This window comes from Petaurus breviceps, unplaced genomic scaffold (genome assembly GCF_028583685.1).
Source record: "Petaurus breviceps papuanus isolate PSGF00001 unplaced genomic scaffold, PetGlider_PUasm1.0 40, whole genome shotgun sequence".
Lineage (NCBI taxonomy): Eukaryota > Metazoa > Chordata > Mammalia > Diprotodontia > Petauridae > Petaurus > Petaurus breviceps.
Window position 1 is genome coordinate 2,398,598 of NW_027186315.1, and position 8,153 is coordinate 2,406,750.

Genomic DNA, 8,153 nt, shown 5'->3' on the forward strand with positions numbered 1-8,153 from the left:
CAGTTTTCAGAGGATGAAATTAAAGATATCTATAAGCTTATGAAAATGTTCTAAATAATGATCAATTCGAGAAATGCAAATCAAAACAACTCTGAGATACCACATCTCACCAGTCAGTTTGCCTAAAATGATAAAAGAGGACAAGGACAAATGCTGAAGAATATATGGACATATTGGAACACTAATGCATTGGTGGTGGAATTGTGAACTGATCCAACTATTCTGGAGAGCAATCTGGAATTATGCCCAAAGGGCTATAAATAATTACATCTACTTTGACCCAGGTATAACACTTCTAGGGTTGTATCCCAAAGATATCATAGAAGTGGGAGGAAGATTCATATATACAAAAAATGTGTAGAAGTTCTTTTTGTAGTGGAAAAAAAATTGTTAATTAAGGGGGTGCCCATCAATTGGGGAATGACTGAACAAATTGTGGTATATGCATGTAATAGAATGCTATTGTGCTATAAGAAACGAGGGGCAGATGGACTTCATATTTATCTGGAGATGCTTGTATGAACAGATGCTGAGTGAGAAGAGTAGAACCAGGAAAAATTTGTACACAGTAAAAGACACATCGTATGTGTAATGACCAACTTTGACAGACTGTACTCTTCTCTGCAATGCAGGGTTATAAGTCAACCCCAAAAAACTCATGATGAAGAGAGATGGCTACATCCAGAGAAAGAACTGATTTTGAATCCAGATTGAAGCAAACTACCTGCATTTTTCTTTTTCTTGCTTGGTTTGTTTCCTCTTTCCAATTGTTCATTCCATCTGATATAGCCCTTCTTCATAACCTGACTAATGTCTACTGTGGCAGTACTTGCAAATCCTATATTTGATTGTATTTTGCCATGGGGGGGGGGGAAGGAGGGAGAGAAAATTTAAAACTCAAGGAATTGTGGAACTGAATCTTGTAAACTAAAAGTAAACAAATGAATTAATAAAGACCAAAAAAGTAAAAACAAATACTATGAAATTACCTGTGGTTTTAACAATGTGAATTTTGAAGTTCCTTCCAAATATTGAATTATGTCATATTATAATGATGATGACTACAAGGGTTATTAGGTTGAATTCAGGGAAATAAATTAGAAAAACAATTTATAACAATAGTCCATAAGATAGTCATAAACGTATGCACAAGAATAGTTATTGTGCAAATTAAAAAAAAAAGATATGGGAGCAAGGGATATGAAAATAAAATAGATAAGACTAGGATATTAATTGGTATTGGAGTGAGTTTAAAGAGCTAAGGAAAATGTATAGGTTTCAAATATTGATAAGTAGAAAAATGATCTTGTCTTTAAGAGAAAAAGCAAAGCAATAAGAAGTTCAGGGGAAAATATAACTAGTTCTCTTTGAAATATATTCAGTTTAAAATGCTTTTATGAAATCAGATGGATATGCGAAACAGCTACTTTAATATTTGAGGCTGTTGTTAAAAAATAAATGAAGTATGGATAACTAGATTTCAGATTTATATAGAGATAATATTTCTAAACAAAAAGAATATGAGCTTATTAAGAGAGAAATTATAGAAAAGTAAAATGTGTTTAAGCAAGAGCCCTGCGTGATACCCATAAATGGATTGTGACTTTTTAATTTTTTTTATCAAATGCTTTATTAACTTCTGGTTTATATCATTCATTTCCACAAGATTTTGAGTTACAAATTTTCTCCCCGTTTTTCCCCCTACCCACCTCCCAAAAATAGCAATCCAACTGGATATCCCCTCCTCCAATCTGATCTCTCCTGTATCTTCTCCCATACCACCTCTGACTTTCCTGTAGGGCACAGTGGATCTCTATGCCCCATTGCCAGTATATCTTGTTTCCCAGTTACATGTAAAATAATATTAATAATAATAGGATATATATGTACATATACATATATATATATATTTAAACTTTTGATTTGAAAGTTTGAATTCTAGATTCATTCCCTTCCTCCCTTGTCACCCACACTTACTGGGAATATAAGCAGTTCAATATAGGTTGTACATGTGTAGCTATGCAAAACATTTCCATAGTGTATATATTGTAAAAGACTGACTATATTTTCCTCCCTCCTACCCCATCTCCCACTTGTTCTATTCTCTATTTGATCCTGTCCCTTTTAAAAAGTGGCTGCTTCCAACTACCCTCCCCCCCAGCCTGCCCTCCCTTCCATCATCCTCCCTCTTATCCCCTTCCCTCCTACTCTCCTTTTGGGTGAGATATCCTATATAGTGTGTATGCCATTCCCTCCCTAAGCCAAATACAATGAGAATAAGGTTGACCCATTCCCTTTTGCCTTCCTATTCTTCCCCTCCATTTTAACCATTTTTACTTACCTCTTCTATATGAGATAGTTTACCCCATTCTGTCTAATTGTATTCCTCTGTCACTTCTTAATTTAACTTTTTAAATATCCCTTCCTAGTACATTGGTCCTGTGCCCTCTATCTATGTATACCTGTACAAATATATACACATTCACATATGTAGTCATACTCCCATATACCCTCTTTAAAGATATAGATAGATGGATAGATAGGTATAGTTATAGATTTATGTATTTATATGTATACATTTCTGTTCCCTTCAACTATTTTCATACTGAGAAAATTTTCATCAGTTACAATTATAATTTTTCCATGTAGGGATGTAAATAGTTCAATTTTGGTAAGTTCCTTATGATTTCTTTTTTTCTGTTTACCTTCTCATGCTTTTCTTGCTTCTTGTACCTGAATGTCAAATTTTCTATTCAATTCCATTTTTTTTCATCAAGAATGCTTGAAAGTCATCTGCTCCACTGAATCACCATAGTTTCCCCTGACACATCCCTCACTCTAGAAGCCACTAGATCCTGAGTTATCCTGATTGTGCTTCCACATCATTGAATTTGTTTCTTCCTGATAGCCTGTAATATTTTCTCCTTGATGTGGTAATTCCAGAACCTGGCTATAATATTCCTAGGAGTTTTCTTTTGGGGATCTTTTCAGGATGTGATCTGTGGATTCTTTCAACCTCTATTTTGCCCTCTGGTTATAAGACATCAGGTACATTTTCCTTGAGAATTTCTTGAAGGATTATTTCTAGGTTCTTTTTTTGATCATGGCTTTCAGGTAGTCCAATAATTTTTAAATCATCTCTCCTGTATCTATTTTACAGGTCAGTGGTTTTCCCAATGAGATATTTCCTATTGCCTTCTATTTTTTTTTTCATTTGCTTGGCTCTGTTTAATAGAATCATGATTTCTCATAAAGTGACTAGCTTCCATTTGGTCAAATCTAATTCTGAAGGAATGATTCTCTTCAGTGAACTTTTGAGATTCTTTTTCCATCCAGCAAATTCAGCTTTTTAAGGCATTCTTCTCCTCATTGCCTTTTTGAACCTCTTTTGCCATCTGAGTTGGTCTATTTTCAAGATGTTATTTTCTTCAGTCAGGGTGTTGACTCTCATTTCATAATTTTCTTGCATAATTCTCATTTATATTCCCAGTTTTTCCTCCCCTACTCTTATTTTGTTTTCAAAATCCTTCTTAAGTTCATCTATGGCCTCTAAGCAGGTTATTCTTTTGTTAGAAGCTTTTGCTGCTGGAGTTCTGACTTTGCTGTCTTCCTCCTGTTCCATGCCCCTATCGTTTTTTTTCCCCCCAAAAAAGGAATTCAAAGTCACGGTGCTTGTCTTGCTTCCCTCATTTGCTCATTTTGCCGCTCAATTACTTGACTTCTGGGCTTTTTGCCACAGTAGGACTTTGCTAGCAGACAGGGTGCTTTGTCCCAATTGCTGGGGTTTTCTCAGCTGCTGAAGGTATTAGTTGGGTGCCCTCTCTGAAGCCTCCATATACCCTGGCAAGCTAGTTGCATACCCCAGGACTTCCACCCTAGACTGCAATCCAGATCCAAGGAATAAAAGAAAAGGGCACACCCCTCAGACTGGTCGTTTGGTCCCCCTACAATCTGCAGGCCAGTAGCTGAAGCTTCCAGCTGCACAGCCTCCAGGCCTCACCGGATTCTCCCGTAAGAGGATAAATGCTGAACACCCTCCTAAACTACTGGATCCCAAAATCCACACTGCACTGACCTCTCACTTTTTCCTTAGCGTCTATGGGTTGATAATTCTGGAAACTGCCACAGCTTCTGGTGTTCTAAACTCCCTCTAGCCAGTGGCAGGCAGGCTACCCTTGGTCTAAGACCTCTGGCTCATGCTGTGCTGGGCTCTGCTCCCAGAGCACTGTGTTGGCCACTTCCTTCAGGCATTTTGGGCTGTCCTCATGGGCAGGTTACCTTCTCTGTCTCATTTTGTGTGTTTTGTACCTACAAAGTTTCTTCAGAGTCATCTTTTGCATGAATTAAAGGAGGTGGGAGCCAGAGCCTTGTGAAAGTCCTGTTTCTACTCTATCATCTTGACTATGCCATGCATTGTGATTCTATTATAATTTTTTTAATTAAAAAAAACCCAAAGTTGAATAAGATTAGTCTGAAATATGATAAGAGACTCTCAAGAAAGAAGTGACAGGACAATTCAGGGAAGAGAAAATATCAAGAAGGTAGGCTAACAATGTCAGATGCTGCAAAGAAGTCAAGAAGGGCAATGTTTGACTATGTGTATGAGAACTATTGGAAAATTATACAAAAATTTTACATATAAAAATTATTCATTACTGTGGAGCAAGGTTTCAGTCAAGTGGCAAAACTAGAATCCAGACTACCAAGGACTAAGTAGTGAGTTGGAGGTAATAACATGAACTATATATGGTTTGTAAAAATTAAATGAGAGATACAGATACAGAAACAGAGAAAAAAAAAGAGAAAGAGATCCCAAGGAGAAGATCCTAGAAGAGATAGGTGGAGTTTAATCAAATGTATAATTTGGAGTTTAAAATGTATTTTAATAAAATCTATTTAATCAAATAGATGAGGTGGTGGTGCTGACAAAGTGTAGAATAATGTTTTCATTGGAAACTGGATGAAAAGTTAAGAAAATATCAATGATACTGATTTTGAATTAAAGTAGAGAGAAGAAGAAAAAAACAAGCAATATGTTACCTAATTTTCTGGACCTCTCAACCCACAGTCAGTAAAAGGTTCTGGTAAGAAGATTATAGTGGTCTCTTAGCTGGCCTATACTAGGATAGAAATAGAAGTCCTGGTTCATAGTTCCAGGATGAGGTATAGATGTAGATCACCATACCTTGCAGCTCCAGGGGAAAAGGAACACTTGTATCAATTCCAGAAAAGAGAAGATTTATTGTGGTCTCTCACACACCAGAGAATAGGTAAGAAGTGTAATAAACACATCTTTCCTTATGTTCATACAGCCATGGAAGAGCAAAATTCTTTCATATTCCCCAGAAGTAATTCTGAAAACAGCCACACAAAAGTGTGCAGCTTGGCACAGTGCCCTCTCCAACCCAAGAGCAGAGCCTAATTGTAACATAAATTTCAAGTCCAGAAAATAGGCTGGAAAAATGAGCAAACAACAACAGCAAAGTTATTTTGGTGACAGAGAAATCCCAACACAAAGTAAAAATAGCTACATCTAAAGCCTCAAAGAAAAATGTGAATTGGTCTCAAGCCTAAAAACAATTCCTGGAAGGGCTCAAAATGATTTAAAAAATCAAAGAGTGGAGAGAGGAAAAATTCAAAAGAGAAGGGTGATGCATAAAAAAATCACAAAAAGTCAGCAGTTTGATAAAAGAGGTGAAAAAAAACCCTCAAATAAAACAACACTTTAAAAAACAAAATATATCAGATTAAAAAAACAAAAAAGCACAGAAATTCAGTAAAGAGACAAATCCTTAAAAAGAATTGACCAAATGGGAAAAGAGGCATAAAAAATACATTGAAGAGAAGAATTCCTTAAAATGCAGAATTGGACACATGGAAAAAAGGAAGAAGAATTAACTGAAGAAAATAATCCCTTAAAAATTAGAATTGGGCAAGTGGAAGTTAGTGAATCCATGAGACATCAAGAAGTAATAAAACAACAGTAAAAGAGTGGGAAAAATAAAATATGAAATATTTCACTGGAAAAAAAAACTGACCTGGAAAATAGTTCCAGGAGAGATAGTTTAGGAACTATGATCAAAACCATGATTTAAAAAAAAAAAAAAAAGGATAGACATCATCTTTTCAGAAATTACCAAGGACAGCAAGTAAGAGCACCGACTCCAGTGTCTAGCTGACCTGGGGATCGAATCCAGGCTCAGACACTTAGAACCCACCCAGAAACACCTGGCCATGTAATCTTGAGCAAGTTACTTAACCCCTATTGCTTAGGGGCGGCCAGGTGGCTCAGCAAGTAAGCGCACCGGCCCCAGTGTCGGGATGACCTGGCAATCGAATCTGGGCATGGATACTTAGTACCACACCCATTTCTGGCTGTGTAACCTAGAGCAAGTTACTTAACCTGATTGCTTTAAAACAAACAAAAACAAAGAAATTAACAAGGACACTCTCCCCCCCCCACCCCAACCAGCGGTCACTGAGGTGGTTCCGGTGTGCATGGCGCTGGACCCAGGACCCTGCCTCTGCGGGGTTCCCTGCCACTCATGGTGATTCTCTGGGCCACAGGCACGGGCAAGTCTAAGCTGGCGCTGCAGCTGGGCCAGCTGCTCCGCGGTGAGATCGTCAGCGCCAGCCTACTCCATGCAGGTGTATAAGGGTCTAAATATCATCACCAACAAGCTCTCCCCCTCAAGAACAGAGACTCTGCCAACACCATATGATCAGCTTTGTGGATCCCCTTGTGATGAATTACACTGTGGTGGACTTCAGGAACAAAGCAACTGCCCTAATTGAAGATATATTTGCTGGAGAGAAGATCCCAATTGTTGTGGGAGGTACTAATTATTATATTGAATCCTTTCTCTGGAAAGTTCTGATCAATATCAAGGGGGAAACTCTCCATTCTTCAAAGGAAATATGTAAAGGAGAGAAAGTGATCGACAGGAAAATGGAATTGGAAAAAATGGATGGCAATGAATTGCATTACTGGCTAAGCCAGGTGGATCCAGAAATGGCAGCCAAACTGCACCCACACGATAAACGCAAAGTAGCCAGGAGTTTGCAAGTGTTTGAAGAAACAGGAATCTCACATAGTGAACTTCTCAGTCGTCAACATGCAGGAGAAGGTGGGGGCCCACGTGGGCCCCCTTGAAGTTCCCTAGCCCCTGTATCTTCTGGCTACATGCAGATCAAGCAGTTCTAGACCAGCACATGGATAAGAGGGTGGATGAAATGATAGCTGCTGGACTTTTGGAAGAACTGAAAGATTTTCATAGGTGCTACAATTGGAAGAAAGTTGCTGAGAATTGTCAGAACTACCAGCATGGCATGTTTCAGTCCATTGGCTTCAAGGAGTTCCATGAATACCTGATCAGTGATGACCAGTGCAGTCCAGAAACCAGTAACCTCCTCCTCAAAAAAGGGCAAGCAACCTGTAGCCACTCCCATAAGATTGCAGTATGAAGTCACTGAGAATAAACGGTGTCATCACAGATGTGAACTGTGATAGAATCTTCATTGGGAAGCACCGATGGGCAGCACATACAAAGTCCAAGTCACACCTGTTCCAGCTGAAGAAAAGAAGAAAATTGGATCTTGATGCTGTTACCACCTCACCAAGTCAAAGCTATTACCCTGAACCTGATGAAAAAACTCCATGAGAGGGGTTCCCCTGGGCAGAGGGATCAAGGGATTACATTTTTCATTTGAGAAGCAGGTGGCCAGCCAGGTCACAGGCTGACTAACCTCAGTGGCTAGAAAGCAGTACTTAGCATGGGAGAGGGAGGAGGGAAGACAGTGAAGAGCAGGCCCTTCCAGAACTGATGGGATGGGACCCTCTCATCTGAAGGGCTTCAGAGTGGACTGTTTTCATAGCCCTGGATGTTCATTTTGGTCCCTCCACTGGGGTCTGGTAATAAAAGGCTGAGGGTTGGGGGCAGAGGGGTATTAGTACAATTAGTACAAAGACCACATGCCTCCAAAGCAAGAATTTGGCCAGAATGGTGACGGGGGCACCCAGGCTTCTTAATCTGAAGTGTTGAAACATTCATTCATTCATTCATTCAACAAACATTTTAGTGCCTACTATGTATATCCAACGCTCAGTGGTGTCTTACTGTCAATGATAGAGTCATCTGAACTAGTGTCTAGTA

The 8,153-nt window shown here is 38.8% G+C and overlaps 1 pseudogene; it reads left to right on the plus strand.

The window, feature by feature from the left end:
• LOC138170918 (tRNA dimethylallyltransferase pseudogene) overlaps nucleotides 1-7,676 on the plus strand; it is a 68,672-nt pseudogene extending 60,996 nt beyond the window's left edge.
• The last annotated feature ends 477 nt before the right edge of the window (nucleotides 7,677-8,153 follow it).